The 20,320-nt window shown below is 42.2% G+C and overlaps 1 long non-coding RNA gene across 2 annotated transcripts in view; it reads left to right on the top strand.

Moving 5' to 3' along the window:
- LOC110150822 (uncharacterized) overlaps nucleotides 1-8,106 on the top strand; it is a 30,365-nt gene extending 22,259 nt beyond the window's left edge. For both annotated transcript variants that reach the window (XR_011484686.1, XR_011484687.1), the window contains 2 exons: nucleotides 2,069-2,258; nucleotides 4,158-8,106. This is a non-coding gene — a long non-coding RNA (uncharacterized lncRNA). The remainder of the gene's footprint in view (nucleotides 1-2,068; nucleotides 2,259-4,157) is intronic.
- The last annotated feature ends 12,214 nt before the right edge of the window (nucleotides 8,107-20,320 follow it).

Below are 20,320 nucleotides of genomic sequence, written 5' to 3'. Positions count from 1 at the left end.
CAGCCAGCATGAAGGTGAATGAGAGGAGAGAACACCCCTTTTCCCATTTCTGCTTACTTTTTGTTTGTCAGAACTTAGCCGTAGCCTTACCTAGCCACCTAACCTGGTTTTTATCCAGTAGGCCAGGTATACCAGTTAAACATCAGAAGTGTTATTGCTATAGAACAGTGGTTCTCACACTTCAGCATGCATCAGACTCACCTGCAAGGCTTATTGAAATACAGATTTCTGGGCCCCATCCTCGGAGTTTCTCTCTCAATAGAAGGTCAAGAATCTGCATTTCTAACAAGTTCTCATGCGTTGTTGATACTGCTGCTCCAGGACCACACTTTGAGGGCCGCTGCCATAGAAGAAGGGAAGCAGGGTTATGGGGGAAGTGGCCTCTGATTTGGAGCATAATTTGAACTTCGATCATTTACATTTTTATATTCAGACAGATGATGCTTTCTGAGATTAAGTATTTCATCTTTGATGTACCAAATCTGGGTAGCTGTACACAATTTAGTCATTTTGTGTAAGGTCAGTAGTTTGGTTATCTACTGCTAGGTAACAAAGTACCCCAAAACACAGTGGCTTAAAGCAGTAATTTGCTTATGATTCTGTAGACCTGCAATCTGAGCGGACTCAGTGGAAAAGATATGCATCTGCTCTACGTGTGTGGGCTGGTCATGGCTTGGCTGGAGGATGCAGCACGGTCCCACTCACATGTCTGGGTATGGCTGTCGGCTGGGCACCTTGGGGCTCCTTCCTCTAGGAGACTTGTCTAGCAGGACGGCCTGGGCTTCCTTACATGGAGGCTTGGGGCTCCACAAGGGTGCCTAGAACTCACACTGCCAAGTTCTGTGAGTCAAGAAAGTCACAAAGCCAACCCAGGTTCAAGTGGAGAGGAAATGGACTCCACCCACTGATGGAAGTATTCTTGCCCCATGGACAGAGGAGCCTGGTGGACTACAGTCCATGGGGTCCCAAAGAGTCAGACACGACTGAGTGACTAATGCTTTCACTTTCGCTGATGGAAGGAGTAGCAGAGTCACATTGAAAAAGCATGCAATTGAGAGGGGTTATTGTGTCTGCCCCTGGCAATAGTTTACTGTAGTGAGAACTGAGAGTGTCAATATTATAGTAGGAATCCCTAACAGTTGTAAATATGGACATAGACTTGTCAATTGTGTTTTATCCCTACCAGGACTAGAGTATCATGTGGGTAAAACACTTCCAAAAGTGCACTGGTAGAAAAGAAATACAACAAGATTAAATAGTATTTTAGAAATTTTTTTTGTTGTTTTTATTGAAGACAATTTCCCATATCTTTACTGATAACAAAGTTCACTTATGAGGAAGAGAAGACAAGTTGGAAATAACATCATAAATATTTTTCTGGTCTGCTTTAGATTTTGATTGAAAGTAGTGATCTCAACTTTTGAAAGTCAGTATTTAATAAATAATGTTCTCATTCCCATAAAACAGGACCTCATACCCTAAAAAAGGTCAAGTTTATAACATATTTTTATGTGGTACCATTTAGGATGTGGGTAAGAGACATTCCTCCCTGCATGAAATATCTACAAGTTCCTGAAATTTTACAAGGAGTGATTCATTATTTGTTCCAATCATTGTTCATTTTCCCTGGATTATTACATAGCAGATACTTCTTGGAAGGGGAGGATAGGAAGCTGGTAGAACTGTCCTATGAATAATTTAGAGGAACACTCTTCTCAGAGAATTCTGAGTCTGGCTGCCTTTGCAGGAAAGGGTTGTCAAAGGCAGGAGCCAGGTGAGATGAGGAAAGGCTGAGGTGGCATGCACTGGGCTTATGTGATGTGAAAACAACTAATTCCATACCTGCTCTTTATTTTGGAAAGAACACTTTCTTCCTCTGATATGATATTCATGCACTATTTGTGCTTTTTGCCTAAACACTTCTCCACCAAGAATATTTCTTTACCCTTAAAATAGCTCCTGCCACCTGCTGTGAGATCCTTCTCTTATAATAACTTTTAGCTGTTGTGCTTTTCCTTTGGAATGAAGTTATCTCTTTCAGCCCTTCCTTTCCACTCTATTTTTCCAGGTGGGAGAGACGTCCCTGGCAGTCTGCTGGACCTCTGAAGCTGCCGGTCCACTGTGGGGAAAATCCAGCTGGGGCAGGCACAACGCTGTCTGTTCACCAGGTGCAGAATCCACCACTGGGCAGAGCTGCCTGCAGCCTGCGTTTCCTTGTGTGAACAGCAAGCTTATTTACTCCTTTGATTTTCTTAAGGGTACGCAGTCTTTCCTTTTAATGTATTCTTTTACCCAGTGAAAACTAAATCCAACCCAGAAGCCCTGAGGAGTTACAGTCTAGGGAGCTGCTTCTTGTTTGAGGAGCTAGTATAGTGCGGGCCTGGGATTTTATTATTCCCACAGAAAGCAAGAGCTTGTTCTGTGGTTAGGGTGAAAAGCTCTGTGACTAAAGGAGTCTTTCTTCCTTTCTTTCTTTTTTTGGGTTACATTTCTCCCACTAGCTTCCAGGTCCTTTAGCGACACTTCTTCCAGCTGAAGTGATCTATCACGTAGAGAGTGAAGAAGTGGGAGCTGTCTGGTTTCTCTCCCCCCTAGACAGCGGGACTTCTACTCCTGCAATCAGGACAAGCCAACAGCCTGTCACTTAGGAGGTGGGAGCTGAGTAAAGGAGACTTAGAAGTATTGCATCTCTGGAGAAGTCCCCAGATACAGGGCAGTGAGCCAGTGGGTGCAGTCTGCCTCGTGGTGTTCCCTCTCTTGGAAGCCAAGGCTTAGTTTTGCAGCCAAACTAGAGATGGGGTTCCTTCTGTGGTAGTCCTGGGAATCTACTCAATATGGATTTTACAGTTAGTTACAGCTTGACGTAAACTGGAACTAGAGCTGACCAGGCATTGTGCCTCTTTTAAACCTCTGCAAAGGTTTCTCCCCCACCCCACCCCAGCTGGTTGGCAGGATCCGAGGGGATACCCACAGGCTGTTGAAGGTTTCTCAGTGTTGGAGTATCCAATTTTGCACTCCAAAGTCACTATTTCCCCCCCAACCACTTCATAGAGACATGTACTTTTTTGGGCAAAATATGCGGCAGTTTGACAAGTCCAATTAGTAGCATAGTGTCATCACAGTAGCTAAAGAACCATGTGATAAAAGCATCTCTAGTTTCGACAGCTTGCACAGGTCCACCTGAAAAACAGGTGAGCCACGGGCAACAAATGAATTGGAGGGAAGTGCTAATTTGCTAACAAGATAGACCAGCAAGTTGTCAACATGTCAAGAACAAAAACATAATCTCTGGTATTCTCTTGGAGAAATCTCTGCTGATGAGCCCTCCATCTTCCGGCGTCTGTGCATGGGCGCCATCCAAAGCCTAGAACTGCCCCAGTTTCTGAGGGGCTGTAGCAGTGTACTATAAAAGCATAGCCAGGAGAAGAGAAACCATGCTGAGTGTCTGAATCTGCGAAATATAATGCAGCTAACTGTTGGTATAGGAGATGGGAGAGCGGAGAAGCCAAGCAATGGGTGGCAGGATGACTCAGAGGCTAGCAACAGCAGGAAGCCGCTGATTCTTCTGAACTGGAACTCAGCAGGGAGGAAGTGCTTCTTTATCAAAGTAGAGGAGGCACAAGGGTCATCTGGTGGAAACCACTGTGGGACTACTTGGTAGGAGCTGGAGCCACAGAGAAGATGCCAGAGGCACTGCCTTACACAGAGAGGGAGGGTCAGTCTGCTGGAATCCAGAGCAGCGGAGGGTGAGGACTGGCCAGGCAGGGAGCCCCATGCGGATGTGGGCGTGCGTAGAAGAGAGTTCATAATCCAGTCTTGCTGCTCATGGACCTTGTGTATTCAGTGCCAGAGATGACTCTGGGCTGCTGTGAAATCTACCAGTAGCATCACCTCCTGTCATCGGATAGTCTGGTAGAGGGAGTCTCAAGGTTAAGATCTACTGTATAGTTCTTGCTAGGACTGTGGGTTATTTGAACGTATATGCATTTATTCAAAACTCATTGAACTATAATCTTTTAAGTTATACCTCAATAATATATCAATATCCAAAAAGAGTATTAGGCTCTGAAGTCACGCTGTCTGTATTTATACTAATTAGCTCTTTTGCACTGATCTGTGTCTTTTCCCCACTCCCCTACCCATCCCGTCTCCTCCAGATTCACATGTTGTAGCCCGAAAGCCCAATGTGACTGTATTTAGAGATAAGAGCCTCTACGAAGGTAATTAAGGTTAAATGAAGTCATAGGGTGGGTCCCTTACCCATCAGGACTGGTGTCTTCATAACAAGAGGAGGATAAATCTCTCTCTCTACCTGTGTACCAAATTAAAGGCCATGTGAGGACACAGCAGGAAGGCAACCATCTGCAAACCAGGAAAAGAGACTTCACTAGAAACCAACCTTGCCAGCACCTTGATCTTGGACTTTGAAATTCCAGAAGGCTGAGAAAACAAATTTCTGTTCTTTACATCACCTGATCTGTGGTATTCTATTACAATAGCCCAAGCTGACCAATATACTAGCATGTGACTGAGCAAACCAGTATCTTCTATCAATGTTAATTTCTTCTTTTCAAAAATGGAGATGGTTAAAAAGTTCCCCTTCACAAGAAATTTGGAAGAATTAAGTGCACTGTGAGTTTAAAGCACTTAGTATGTAGTAAGTATGCATATGTAGCTCTTACTCCTCATATCCCTGGATTTCTGCCTCAGTATCCCCGCCTGGAATCCCAGGTCTTGGCTCTCATCAGTTGCTGCCTCCCAGCCTCGAAGCCTCACACTGGTTCTTACTGGTCTTCCCCTGTGTTCTGTTCCTGGTGTCTCCTGCCACTGCTCCGGATCCTGCCGGGATCAGTCCTGCTGGTCCTGATTTTCTTTCCCCTGTCAGTGCTCCAGTTGCCGGCACCATTTCAACCCTGAGAGTGTTGTGTCCCTGTTATTTTCTTTGTTGGTCCATCTACCAGCTGGCTTGTGTGGCTGAGCCAGTGTATCCCTTTCCCACGACCCCATCCCCTCTGGACCTGGCTCCATCCTGTCAGCCCACTTGCTTAGGTTAACCCAGCATACCTCTCATTTCTTTAGTGCTCCAGGCTGTTGACACTGACTCTGGAAGCTGTGGCTGCTCTAGGTTTTTCTGTCTAGGCAGGAAATGAGCTTGCTTTAAAGCTGCATTTGCATGGCAGGCACACTTTTATGTTTGTTTGTTTTTAACTTAGATTGTGGGCTTATTGGGTTGGGTTTTAGAAGTAATGGAAATTATATGTTTGGGAGGGTAGGGGGCTATAGTCACAGGCCGATTGGATACGAGTTCCCGGCATCAGTTCCTTACTCAGCACCTATTTCTGCTTTTATTCGGGCCTTGGGATTTGTGGTTGTCTGCCTGAGGTTTGTTGGGTGGTTTGCAAGCAGTGATTCTCAGGTTTGTGATGACTCATGTGTATTAGTTTTCAGTTGCCACACATCTCAAACTAAACAGCCTCAAAACAACACACACATTATCACAGGATTTCTGCAGTTTTTAGTCTTTTAAAAAAAGTACAAAAATGATAAAGTTGGTTATAACAAGTTTGAACATTAGAAGTTCAGAAAGTGAAAATTATACATATGACCTTCTTGCATGCTAAGTTGCTTCAGTTGTGTCTGACTCTTTGTAACCCCGTGGACTGTAGCCCTCCAGGCTCCTCTGTCCGTTGGATTCTCTGGGAAAGAGGACTAGAGTGGGTTGCCCTGCCCTCCTTCAAGGGATCTTCCCAACCCAGGCATCGAAACTGCATCTGCTTTGTCTCCTGCATTGGCAGGTGGGTTCTTTACCACTAGCGCCACCTGGGAAGCCTATGTCCTTCTTACTCCCCTCTATTCCAGTTCTCAGAAACAGCTGCTGATAGTCATTCAGTACATCCATTCATGTTTTTCCATGCTTCAATGAACATACGCTCACACACACATGCCCACTTTTTTTTTTTTGTAGAACAGAATAAACTCAGACTTAAATGACGGAGGACTTTTGTTTGCAAGTGATAGAGACTCTACACTAACTATCTTAGGCAAAAAGAAGAATTCACTGGCAGAAGAATGTAAACCACAGGACTCATTCCCTCTGTCTGTCTCCGCCAGCATTCTCCACAAGGCGGAACTCTGGTTACCAACACCCCCAGGCTTCCCACACGAGCGTTGATCCTTCTGCCTTCAGCTCTAAGTGAGATACTCCCAAGAAGTACTGTGGCTGCAAACAACACAAAACCCAGCTGTCAACAGCTTAATAGGGGATTCTTCTTTTCATGGAACAAGATGTCTAGAGGGAGATGGTTCTGTAGCAGACTGGTGCCATGGATCTGAATCAGTTTCTTGCATTCTCTTAGTCTTCCCCTCATGGATGTAAGTGGGTGCGGCAGCTCATCATATTCTCCTCTGACAATGTCTTTTTTTTTTTAAACCTGGCTTCTCTCAAAGCCAAAGGCCAAGACAAAGGCTGTGTGCAATGACTTGCAGTGATGATTGAAGGGCGCAGAGTAAGGACTGGAGGAGTGAAGCCCGGAATGAGGGGCAACTAATATCAGGATGCGTTACTGCGTGGGACAAGCCTGTGGGTACTGCTAGTTCTAGAGTCCGCTGGCACCTCTCAAGGGGCCTTCTGAAATATATCTCAGCACTGTCCCCTGGGGAACCAAAGAGGAGCATTTTTCTACCAGGGTAGAAACTAAACAGTATGACAGTAAGCATATTTTCCAATCAATGTACGTACATGTGGTATACACAGCTCATATCTCATAGTATTTTGCTATACAGATGAGTCACCCTTTTGCGTTTTCTCCTATTAATTCATGTTTAAGTTGCATCCCTGGTTTTGTATCAATTTGCCATAAGCATTCAAAGGGATATGGCTTTTCTTTTCTTTTTTTCATTCTCAGGAAATTCCGTTTCATGGTTTTGATATATTGAAAAATATAATAATATTCCATCTTGCCAAAACACAACTATTTCACACTAACCTATTCAGAACAAAAATAGGGAAGAGGTAAAAATAGCCAAATAGATGTCAAACAGCCCTGAAATCCAATGCAACAGGCAGTGCTGTGTGCAGTGTCACTCTAGTTTTGTCTTAAATTTCACACATTTTACTTGTAAGAGAGGGTTTTACTGGGAGCCTATCTAACCTCCTTTTACTTATAATTCTAACCAGCTTGGTATCCTAGTTACTATTTCCACAGCAAATAAAAAAGGAAAGAAAGCTGCTAAGGAAGCCACACTGACAAACTTAAAATCAAAAAGTGACCACTGACAAATAACAGAGGAGGCAAAAAACCCAAACAGCGATGATGAAAAAAACCTTAAAAAAATGTCATAAATGTGCAAAAGAGTATTGGTGTTTTATCTACTCTATGGAACAGTAAATGGACTGAGGTTCACAGCCAAAAAGGATAGTTAAAGTTGCATTCAGAGTGCTCTTTACAAGGCAAGGCAATGAATAATTTATTTTATGCCGTTATATTCTTTCATGCAGTATTGACTCAGTATGATTATTTCTTATGTGTAATATATTTTAGAGAGATTTCCCAATAAGTAGGCTTAAAACGATGAAAAGAGTTGATTCTAAAAGCTCTGGGGAATTTCACTCTCCAAACAGCCATTTTCCATGGAGCTTCGGCCAAGAAATTTCCTGCAACATGCCGATTGGGTAGCCAGAGGGAGTGATGTCTCTGCCTCTCTGCACAAGGGGGCGATGTTGACCAGCCTTTGCTTCTAATTCAGGCCAGCGGTGCTCTTGTCTCCAGAGTACACTTGCATAGTCACCATCCATCCTGGCGCTGTGATGGATTAAGCTGGGAGGGAAACGCTAAGGCTTTTATCCATCCTCCTAGAACTTTCCCGGAAATGTTAGAAGTGAGCTGGAATGGAAGCGGTAAGAAAAAAATCCTTTTCCAGGAAGAAAGGCATATAGGAACTTTTTCTACAAAAGTATAATAACTAGCAAACATGTTGTTCATTTTTTATTTTATTTGTCTAATTAATAAACAGTAATATCCCAGCTGTGGCATCAGCTAACCAAGCTATTACTCTGTGTATGTGTGTGTGTGTGTGTGTGCTCTTGGAATAAACTAATAGTATTAAGTTTTTTTTTTTTTTTTTTTTGCTTTGTTACTGACGCTTATAGTCTAATGCACTAATTCTTATATATTTGTAATTTTATTACTATTGTAAATGTTACTACTCCATTTTAAAAATTCACTGTCATTTCTTCCTCTGTTCTTGTTTTTTTGTTTTTTTTCTTTTGAGTCTTATGTACTGTGGTAGACAGAATAATGCACTCTGAAAGATGCTCATGTTTTAATCCACAGAATCTATGAATATATCATGTTGCATGGAAAGGGGAATTAAGTTTGTAGATAGAATTAAAGTTGCTCACCAGCTGACTTTAAAATAAGGAGATTATCCTGGATTATCTGGTGGGCCAAATGTGATCACAGGAATCCTTAAGTGGGCGAGGCAGAGGCAAAAAGAGAAAAAGAGAATTGGCATTGTGAGAAAGACCTGCCGTTGATGGCTTTGCAAATGGAAGGGAGCCACAAGTTAAGGAATGTGGCAGCCTCTGGAATCTGGAAAAGGCCAGAGAATACATTCTCTCCTGAAGCCTCCAGAAAGGGATACAGCCGTGCCAACACTGTGAACTTCTGACTATTAGGACTCTAAGATGTTAAATTTGTGTTGTTTTAGGTCACTAAGTCTGTGGTGATTTTCTCCAGCAGCAACATGAAACTAATACACATGCTCATAAGTTACATTTAAGACATTTTATGAAGATTTCACTGAATGCTCAAGATTGTACATAGAGAAAAGATGCAAAAGTAATGTGAATGTCACACCTTCTCACAAGCCATTGACGTTTTAGAAGATGAACTAGGGTTTTATTTCTGTTATACAGATCTTTAGCTGTCATGTGATGCTCATAGTTGCATGTGTGCGTGCTAGGTCACTTCAGTTGTGTCCGACTCTGTGTGATCCTGTGGACCATAGCCTGCGATACTCCTCTGTCCATGAGATTCTCCAGGCAAAAATACTGAAGTGGGTTGCCATGGCCTTCTCCAGGGGATCTTCTGAACCCAGGGATTGAACCCTCATCTGTAACATCTCCTACATTGGCAGGCAGGTCCTTGCAAGCCCCTCTAACATTTACATTTTATTAGTGCCCTCTCTGTGCCAGGCATTGTGTTTATAAAGATAAGTGAGACACAAAGTTGAATAAGATAAAGTTACTTAAAGTAACCAAGCAGAATTCTGCATCTCTACCATCTAATCTATACTTCCTGCAGGCTTTCCCCAATCTCAACTCATCAAATTCCAGAACTACAGAATGGTGGGAGTAGAGGTTTTCGCCAGTGGTATATGTGAGAGTCATTGCCGTGGTGGGTATGAATGGGCAGGAAAAATACAATGCCTGTACCTGCCCCTGGGAATTATGACTTATAGTCTGGACAAAGTGAAGAGGAGTGAAAGAGCCTCTCGAAGAGGGTGAAAGAGGAGAATGAACAAACTGGCTTAAAACTCTACATTCAAAAAACTAAGATCACGGCATCTGGTCCCATCATTTTGTGGCAAATAGAAGAAGAAAAAGTGGAAGCAGTGACAGATTTTATTTTCTTGGGCTCCAAAATCACTGCAGATGGTGACTGTAGCCATTAAATTAAATTAAAAGATGCCTGCTCCTTGGAAGGAAAGCTATGGTAAATCTAGACAGCGTATTAAGAGCAAAGACATCACTTTGCCGTCAAAGGTCCAAGTAGTCAAAGCTATGTTTTTTCCAGTAGTCGTGTATGGATGTGAGATTTGGACCATAAAGAAGGCTGAGCTCCAAAGAATTGATGCCTTAGAACTGTGGTGTTGGAGAAGACTCTTGAGAGTCCCTTGGACTCCAGAGAGATCAAGCCTGTCAATCCTAAAGAAAATTAGTCCTGAATATTCATTGGAAGGACTGATGCTGAAGCTGAAGCTCCAATACTTTGACCACCTGATGTGAAGAGCTGATTCATTGGAAAAGACCCTGATGCTGGGAAAGACTGAAGGAGAAAGAGGGTGGCAGAGGATGATATGGTTTGGTAGCATCACCGACTCAATGGACATGTGTTTGCGTAAACTTCACTCTGGGAGATAGTGAAGGACAAGGAAGCCTGACATGCTGCAGTCCATGGGATTGCAAAGAGTTGGACATGACTTAGCAACTGAACAGCAACAACAGTCTGGAGAAAGGTTTGGCTGTCTTATAAAAACCCTCTAGGTAATTCTTTACCTTATTTTAGAGAATGAGATAAACATAGTAAAACAAAAACAAAATAGGCCAAAGAAATGTCAGCAAGTTAAGCATTTGCTGCCATATGGGTGGAACCATGCTGGTTGATCACAATGTAATACACTTATAAGTTAACAATAACAACAGTAGAAGAGAGCTACCTGGGAATTCCTTGGCAGTCCAGTGGTTAGGACGTGGCACTTTCACTGCAGTGACCCAGGTTCAATCCCTAGTCAGGGAACTAAGATCCTATAAGCAGTAAGGAGAGAAAAATGTATACATTTGCAAATTAGCAAGACATTTTCCTAAATAGTTAATTTTCTGGATGAAGAGATAGTCAGAATAAAATTGTATAATATTCAGAATGAAACCACAATGCTAGTAGAACTATCAGAATTATAAAAAGTAGACAAAGTGTCATTTGGAGGGAAATTTATAACCTTAAGTTTTTATTAGAAAATAAATCACATTGAACATAAAATACCCAGCTCAAGAAAATACAAAAAGAACAAAAAGAAATCCCAAAGAGTAGAAATATTTATGTCAGGTTAAAGATAAAAAAAATAATAAATGAAGCAAAATAACCTCAGTGGAATTGACTAATACAATGAAAAGTTTGTTCCTTGATAAATAACAGAAACAAACTTCAGTTGTGATAAATATATGGTTTTATTATTAGTTGTAGTGTTAGTATTAATAGTAGTGGCAGTAATAGTATTAAGAAAACATGAATACAGTGACGTATATCAGAGACATTTATTATCTACCAAGTATGCACATACTTGCTACTTTTCCAAGCCCTCTTAGTCATGAGCCTGTAAGCAGATGGCCACTGAATTGTAAGTAGAACGACAGGTAGTATTTCTCAACCCAAGCATTTAAGACCTGTATATGATCCTTCAGCTTCCCTCTCCCTCTCTTCCCCTGTGATCTTGAAGGCCATGTCCTGAGATAGCAAAGCCATTCAGTGGAAGCAGCTTAGATTACTGAGTCCCCAGATAAAGGACAGATGCCCTGGGGAGCTGCCTAACTGACAGAGCATCCTGTGTGGGCAGGAGATTAACCTTTGCTGAGTCAGTGGCTCGTGTTTTAATCTAGCATGGTCTATGTTATCCTGACTAATGCATGTTTTATAAAATGTGTTTTTCTAGTGTACTTCTCAGTCGTTAGATAAATACCTATAACTTAACCAGTTTACTATGAAAGTTAAAGAGTAGGAAGAGAGTGGAAGAGGAGAGATTAGCTGAACTCTTCAAAGTTCATCTTCCCTGTTTGTTGTCAGACAAATATACCTATTAGTTTCCAGGACCTAATAGCCCTGGTATGCACCTACAAATATGCATATACCTGAAAGCCTGTAGAAGAAAGCCGTTTCCAGTCACATCCTTTACTGTTCAGAATATTTTTCTTAATTTGTTAATTCACTGTCGCTTTTGAAAGATAGTAAGACTAAGCATCAATTCTTTTGTTTCTAACTCCAATAAACTATTAATGTGATTTATTACAGTTAACTCATTATGGCATATTTCTATCAAAATGAGAAAGCAAAAATAATACACAATCAACAGGTCTCTGCATTAAATGACCTATAACTGAATTTGACCTGATTTTCATGCTAATTCTCACATTCAGAGTGCAGAGCAAGCCATTTACTAACATTTATTGTAAAACTAGTTCTGTATTATTTGTAGAGGAGTGTTTTCATTTGTTAGTCATATTTCTGAAATGCACAGAACACTGAAGCATGCTCTAGTTTACTGTATGGAGTCAGCTTGTCTGCATTTCTATTTCAGTTTCACCACCTTACTAGCTAGGTGTGTGCTGTGCTTAGTCGCTCAGTCATGTCTGACCTTTGTGACCCCATGAACTGTAGCCCGCCAGGCTCCTCTGTCCATGGGGATTCTCCAGGCAAGAATACTGGAGTGGATTGCCATGCTCTCCTCCAGGGGACCTTCCCAACCCAGGGATTGAACCTATGTCTACTGTGTTGTAGGTGGATTCTTTACCATCTGAGCCATCAGGAATCCTAAGAACATTGGAGTGGGTAGACTGTCCCTTCTCCAGGGGTTCTTCCCAACCCAGAAATTGAACCAGGGTCTCCTGCATTGCAGGCAGATTCTTTACCAGCTGAGCTACCAGGGAAACCCACTAGCTAGGTGGCCTTGGGTATTATTTAACCTCTTCAAGCCTCAGTTTCTCCTCCTGTAAATTGGGAGTAACAGTGATTGAAGTGGGGATCAGAAATGGTGCTCTGTGTAAACTGCTCAGAAGTGCTGCTGTCGGCAGCGGTGATGATGCTTATGATGGAGCGATTCTGAGAGTAGTGCTCGTCACACGGAACTGGCACTGGTGAGCAGCTCTGCCTCTTCCTGTGTCTCTTTGAGAAACTTGTTCTTTAGTTGCTCAGTTGTGTCTGACTCTTTGTGACCCCATAGACTGCAGCACGCTAGGCTTCCCTGTCCTTCACCATCTCCCGGAACTTTCTCAAACTCATGTCCATTGAGTCGGTGATGCCATCCAACCATCTCATCCTCTGTTGTCCCCTTCTCCTCCTGCCTTCAATCTTTCCCAGCATCAGGGTCTTTTCTAATGAATCAGCTCTTCATGTCAGGTGGCCAAAGTATTGGAGCCTCAGTTTCAGCATCAGTCCTTCCAATGAATATTCAGGATTGATTTCCTTTAGGATGGACTGATTTGATCTCCTTGTGGTCCAAGGGATCTCAAGAATCTTCTCCAACACCACAGTTCAAAAGCATCAGTTATTTGGCACTCAGACTTTTTTATGGTCCAGCTCTCACATCCATACATGACTACTGAAAAAAACCATAGTTTTGACTAGATAGACCTTTGTCAGCAAAGTAATGTCTCTGCTTTTTAATACACTGTCTAGGTTTGTCACAGCTTTTCTTCCAAGGAGCAAGTGTCTTTTAATTTCATGGCTGCTGTCATCATCTGCAGTGATTTTGGAGCCCAAGAAAATAAAGTCTGTCACTGTTTCCATTGTTTCCCTATCTATTTGCCATGAAGTGATAAGACCAGATACCATAATCTTAGTTTTTTGAATGTTGAGTTTTAAGTCAGTTTTTTCACTCCTCTTTTGTACTCCTCAAGAGGCTCTTTAGTTCCTCTTTGCTTTCTGCCATAAGGGTGGTGTTATCTGCATATCTGAGGTTATTGATATTTCTCCTGGCAATCTTGATTCCAGCTTGTGCTTCATCCAGCCCAGCATTTTGCATGATTTACTCTGCATATACCCCTGGAGAAAGAAATGGCAAACCATTCCAGTATTCTGCCTGGGAAATCCCATGGACAGAGGAGCCTGGTGGGCTACAGTTCATGGGGTTGCAAGAGTCAGACCCGACTTAGTGACTAAACCACCGTCACTCTGCATATAAGTTAAATGAGCAGGGTGACAATATACAGGCTTGACATACTCCTTTCTCAATTTTGGAACCAGTCCGTTGTTCCATGTCCAGTTCTAACTGTTGCTTCATGACCTGCATACAGATTTCTTAGGAGGCAGGTAAGGTGGTCTGGTATTCCCATCTCTTGAAGAATTTTCCACAGCTTGTTGTGATCTACAGAGTCAAAGGCTTTGGCATAATCAATAAAGCAGACATAGATGTCTTTCTGCAATTCTCTTGTTTTTTCTATGATCCAATGCATGTTGACAATTTGACCTCTGGCTCCTCTGCCTTTTCTAAAACCAGCTTGAACATTTGGAAGTTCTCGGTTCACATACTGTTGAAGCCTGGCTTGGAGAATTTTGAGTATAACTGTGCTAGCATGTGAGATGAGTGCAATTGTGTGGTAATCTGAACATTCTTTGGCATTGCCTTTCTTTGGGTTTGGAATGAAAACAGACCTTTTCTAGTCCTGTGGCCACTGCTGAGTATTCCAAATTTGCTTTCATATTGAGTGTAGCACTTTCACAACATCATCTTTCAGGATTTGAAATAACTCAACTGGAATTCCATCACCTCCACTAGCTTTGTTCATAGTGATGATTTCAAAAGGCCCACTTCATTTCACACTCCAAGATGTCTGGCTCTAGGTGAGTGATCACACCATTGTGGTTATATGGGTCATTAAGATCTTTTTTATATGGTTCTTCTGTGTATTCTTGCCACTTCTTCTTAATATCGTCTGCTTCTTTTAGGTCCATACCATTTCTGTCTTTTGTTGTGTCCATCTTTGCATGAAATGTTCCCTTGGAATCTCTAATTTTCTTGAAGAGATCTCTAGTCTTTCCCATTCTTTTGTTTTCCTCTATTTATTTGCATTGTTCACTTTAACAGGCTTTCTTATCTCTCCTTGCTATTCTTTGGAACTCTGCATTCAGATGAATATATCTTTCCTATTCTTCTTTTCCTTTCACTTCTCTTCTTTTCTCAGCTATTTGTAAGGCCTCTTCAGACAACCATTTTGCCTTTTTGCATTTCTTTTTCTTGGGGATGATTTTGATCACTGCCTCTTATACAATATTATGAACCTCTGTCCATAGTTCCTCAGGCACTCTGTCTATCAGATCTAATGCTTTGAATCTATTTGTCACTTCCACTGAATAATCGTGATTTGATTTAGGTTAGACCTTAATGACCTAGAGGTTTCCCCCTACTTTCTTCAATTTAAGTATGAATTTGACAATAAGGAGTTCATGATATGAGACACAGTCAGCTCCCAGTCTTGTTTTTGCTGACTGTATAGAGTTTCTCCATCTTCAGCTGCAAATAACATAATCAATCTGATTTCGGTATTGACCATCTGGTGATATCCATGTGTAGAGTCTTCTCTTGTGTTGTTGGAAGAGGGTGTTTGCTAGGACCAGCGCATTCTCTTGGCAAAACTCTATTAGTCTTTTTTGCCTTGCTTCATTTTGTGCTCCAAGGCCAAATTTGCCTGTTACTCCAGGTATCTCTTGAGTTCCTACTTTTGCATTTTAGTCCCCTATGATGAAAAAGACAAAGGGACATTTTTTTTTTGCATTAGTTCTAGAAGGTCTTGTAGGTCTTCACAGAACCATTCAACTTTAGCTTCTTCGGTATTCGGTGGTTGAGGCATAGACTTCGATTACTGTGATATTGAATGGTTTACTTTGGAAACAAACGGAGATCATTCTGTCATTTTTTGAGATTGCACCCAAGTACTGCATTTTGCACTCTTTTGTCTCAAATGCAGTACTTTTTTTTGTTCCTTTTTGAGCAACTCACCCTCTCTCATTTTCAGTTTTCTCATGTACAAATGAGGGTAATTATAGTTATCTGGTAGACCTTTGGGAATATAAAATCAAATAGAGTATTACAAATAGTGTTTAGCACAGAGTTGGGTACACAAGGCACTCAGTAAATAATAGCTCTTATTATGAAAACCAAAAATTGGAAAACTTCTACATGGTTTACATATATAGTACAAATATCCAAAATAATATTCTGTTACCATGTTCTTCTACTCCCTCCTGTGGCCCTAAACACTGGTATTTTCTGAACTACAGGCCAAGTTCTGATACCAAAAATTTCAATATAAAAATAACAATTTTTTTTTGGCCATGTGGCTTGTAGCATTTCAGTTCCCTGATCAGGGGTTGAACCTGGGCCATGGCAGTGAAAGCCTGGAATGCTAACCTCCAGACCACCAGGGAATTCCCTCCTTTGCATTTTTTAATATGCAGATTTCATAAGGCTTTATATCTGGAAACTTGAAAATCTTTCTGTGGTTATGCTGATTTTATTTGCCCACATTGGATTTAACTCAGAGTCCGCATTTTTGTTTTAATCTTTTTTCTCCTTTCTTTACCTCCTGTTAATTCTACTCTTCTGATTTGCCTTCTTCCCTTCCTTCTTTATAATTAAGTATACCTCCAAACTGCCTTCCATGCAGCTGTCTATAGCATGAAGGATTAGATTGTTTAATAGAAGAGCGGCTCTAAGAACGCAACACAGAAGCCAGCACTGACCTTTCTTGGCTCCCGTGTGTGCTTCTAAATGATCACCTCTTCTGCCACACAGAGGCTAGCATTGCTCTAATTGTTGCTTTCACTCTCATTTCTGCTTAAACTTTACATTCTCCCAATGCACTGAATATTAATTTCAGGTTGCAAACATTTGATCATTTTTAACCCATGCTTTTTTCTTCAAGGCTACTGTAAACATAATTAGCTTACAGTAAAACATTACATAAAACATTCTTTATTGCTTACAAATTTAAAATATTAATTAATATTTTATTTCTAGAGAAGAAAAAATACCAATGATGTTGATGCTTATGTTAAGATTAATGGGTCTTCTGTGGGCTTATTATCTCTTCTCTAAGAGGGAAGGGTCGTTGTAAATCCCTCCTTCAGGCATGTTTGGTGACCATGAAGAACATTTAGCACAGTGCCAGGTACAGGGTAAAGGCAGTAAATGTTTGTATTGTGATGGCTGTTTTATTACTATAATTAATTTCTATAATTTAATGATTTAGTTTAGTTCTAGAAGGAAACTTTTTTACTCCTCCAATCAGTCATGAGGTCCTTGACTTCAGCCCTTGGCTTTAAAATGAGTTGTTATGAGAATTTTTTTTTTATGTTTGTTAGACTAGGAGGATAAATCATCTTTTTCCTTTTCTTTTCACTTTTCTTCTAGTGCATTTAAATCTAATAAAACTCTGCCTGGTGTAGACTTCACTCTAAGCCATGTAGACATCGAAAGAAGGTGGTTGCTTGCTTCTGCCATTTGAAATATGGATCCAGATGCAACGGAGCCCTGCTGGATGAGACAGAGTGCTAGAACTCTCAGGGGCTTGACTGCTGGGTTTGAAGGACTGAGCAAGCTCAGTCTCACTAAGAGTGGTTTTGTTTTTGGAGCCTGGGGAGTTTGATGGGGCTGTTTTAGCTCTGGTGTGGGGGGACTCCCCAGACATCTGTTTGACCTTCCTGGAGGCGTCTTCCTCGTTAGTCACATGTTGGAATGTCAGAGGACTGTCATTTCAGTCCCTCCCTGGTCCTCGTCGGCCGCATTGGAGCTGGGACAAGAGAACATCAGCCTCTGGCTGAAACTGAGAGGTGGAAACGAAAGGGAAGCCTGACAGCGGACTTGGGCAAGATCACTGCTGAAGCTGCCGGCCTGAAAAAAGAATGCGTGCGCCAGAATCTTTTTGGCTTAAATTATCTGTGATTACCTCATCACTTCTATTTTTGTGAATATATTTTTTACTTCCAGAGTGCTTTCACTTTAAGTAGAAAAGCCCAGTCTTTTTCTCTTTATGTTTTTCCTTTACTCTCACGAGACTATCACATTCACAACACTTCTGACACTTCTGGTCACCAAATGTGGGGATTTATCCCCCTGCCCCAAGCAGTGCTCAGATACTACCTGGGTGTTCTACAATTTAGCTTGTTCTGATAGTGACTACCTGGAGGCAGTGTCAGATCCCACAGGTTAAGAGCTCAGTCCCACAAGATTGCCCCACCCTTAGACGCCAATCACAAGTAGTAGGTCCCTAGTAGTAGGTCCCAGACGCAGCTTCTGTCTGGGACATTTGGCTGTAACCAGAATTTCCCACAACCCCTTCTTTGGGTTCCTCTTACTTGCTAGAGCTGCCCACAGAACTCAGGAAATCACTTATAATTCAGTCAGTTCAGTTGCTCAGTCGTGTCTGACTATTTGTGACCGCATGAACTGCAGCACGCCAGGCCTCCCTGTCCATCACCAACTCCTGGAGTCCACCCAAACCCAAGTCCATTGAGTTGGTGATGCCATCCAACCATCTCATCCTCTGTCGTCCCCTTCCCCTCCTGCCTCCAATCTTTCCCAGCATCAGGGTCTTTTCCAATGAGTCAGCTCTTCGCATCAGGTGGCCAAAGTATTGGAGTTTCAGCTTCAGCATCAGTCCTTCCAATGAACACCCAGGATTGATCTCCTTTATTAAAAGATATGATAAAGGCTACAGATGTACAGGCAGATGAAGAGATATGTAGAATGAGATCCTAGTGGGTCCCAAGCACAGGGACTTCTAGCCTGTGGAGTTGGGGTATGTCACCAACTTGGAAGCTCTCTGAACGCCATACAATTTTGGTTTTGGTGTAGGCTTCATTACACAGGCATGATCATTTATTAACTGCATTTCCTCTCCTTCATTCTACTCAAGAGAATGAGGGGTGGGGCTGAAAATTCCAAGCTTCTAATCATGGCTTGTTCATTCCAGTGGCCAGTGCTCATCCAGAAGACCAGTCACTCTGACTGGTGAACTGGTCTTGTTCACCTCATTAGAACAAAAGATACCCCTATCACCCAGGAAGTTATGAGGGTTTCCGGAGCTCTGTCCCAGTAACTGGGGGTAGAGACATACATATTTCCTATGATCTCACACACATATGCCAACTGGCCTAATCCTCTCAGTAGTCTCTTGAGGCAGGCAGGGTAGGTCTTACCACTATTTGACAGAAAAAACTAAAGCTGTCTGCAATAAATCTTTCTAATAAGTGGCAATGCAGTTTTTGGCTCCTGGCCCCCATTGTTTAGAGTGTTTTTGGCTGGGCTGATTGCATTCCGAGGTAAGCGTTATGGTATGCCTGGAGGCCCACTGGGACAATCTCCAGGCACCAAATGTCTCCTACTTTTCTGCATCATTTTCTGTAATTCTATCATTTTGAATCAATCATATATTTGATTTAGCCACTACCTTTCTAAGCCCTCTCTTAAAAAATGCTAAGGGGTAGGGAAGTAATAAATGGTAAATCAGTTTGCCAGGTTACTTTCTCTCTTGATAGTCAGCTGAGATCAGAGCCGTTATGGGTGGAAATGTTGATGGCAGAGGGAGTTCGAAGGGCTGTCTGAGAAGGGCAGGCCTAGAAGGGTATGTTGGTCTTCTGTTGCTGTATAAGAAATGACCACAATTATAGTAGCTTAAAACAGCACACATTAATTGTCTCACAGTTTCTGTAGGTCAGGAGCCTGGGCTTGCCTTAGCTGGGTCCTCTAGTCAAGGTTACAAATCTGCAATAAAAATGCTGGTGGGGCTGCATTCCTTTCCAGAACTTGGTATCTTTTTCCAAGGTCCCAGGTTTTTTGGGCAGAATTCAGTTCCTTGTAGTTGTCGGACTGAAGCCCTCTGCACCCTGAGGCTGTCTTCAGCTCTCTGACATGTGGCCCTCTTCACAGGTAGTTCATAGCATAGCACCTTGCTTCTTCAAGGGCAGCCATAGATTTGCTCTCTGAAATCTCTAAGTGAAAGTGTTCGTTGCTCAGTCGTGTCCAACTCTTTGTGATCCCATGGACTGTAGCCCATCAGGCTCATCTGTCCTTGGAATTCTCCAAGCAAGAATACTAGAGTGGGTTGCCATTCCCTTTTTGAGGGGATCTTCCCACGATGGAGTGTTACATAGTGTAGTACGATTCTGTGGTTGATAATCTGAGATTTCACCTTAAAATCTGGATCTTCCAGTGAATCAGGGCCCACATTCTCACTGGCAAATAGCTGGTAGGAGCTGGGTAGCACCAGTGTTAATAGCTTGGACATGAAAGGACTGAAGTTTTCTTTAGGGTAGCCTCCTTCCATGTATGCTGCACTGCCCCAGCCTGCTTCAGTCATTCACTGTGCCCTTCAGCCTATTGTGAGTATTGACTTCTGTGACATGAGATTACGTTTTTGAAGAGACTGAGAAAGGGTATGATGCCAGGAAATGGAGTAAGGAGGCTGGGATTGAAGAAAGGGGTTGGGGCTGAAGCAATACGCTCTCACATGTCTAACTGTAACACAAAGAAAGGTGAGACTGAGTAGATCTGGCTTTACTTGTGGCTCCACACTTGCATGTGTAGATTTAGGCCTATAATTTCACCCCCCTAAGCCTCAGTTTTCTCATCTAGAAAGACTCCCTTCCCCCATAGTTTCTGATTCAAACAGATTGGGGCCAGGGACTAGGAATCTGTAGTTTTGAAAAATGCTCAAGGTGACTCTTCATGGTCAGGCAAGATGACAAGTCCATTCACAACTGGGCATTGGCCAGCAGCTCTGCCTCAGGAAGTAAGAGCTGCTTCTCGGTATTGATGATTGTGCCTCATC

This window comes from Odocoileus virginianus, chromosome 30 (genome assembly GCF_023699985.2).
Source record: "Odocoileus virginianus isolate 20LAN1187 ecotype Illinois chromosome 30, Ovbor_1.2, whole genome shotgun sequence".
Taxonomy (NCBI): Eukaryota; Metazoa; Chordata; class Mammalia; order Artiodactyla; family Cervidae; genus Odocoileus; species Odocoileus virginianus.
The sequence above is the reverse complement of the archived record's forward strand: the minus strand, read 5'-3'. Positions and strand labels throughout refer to the sequence as shown.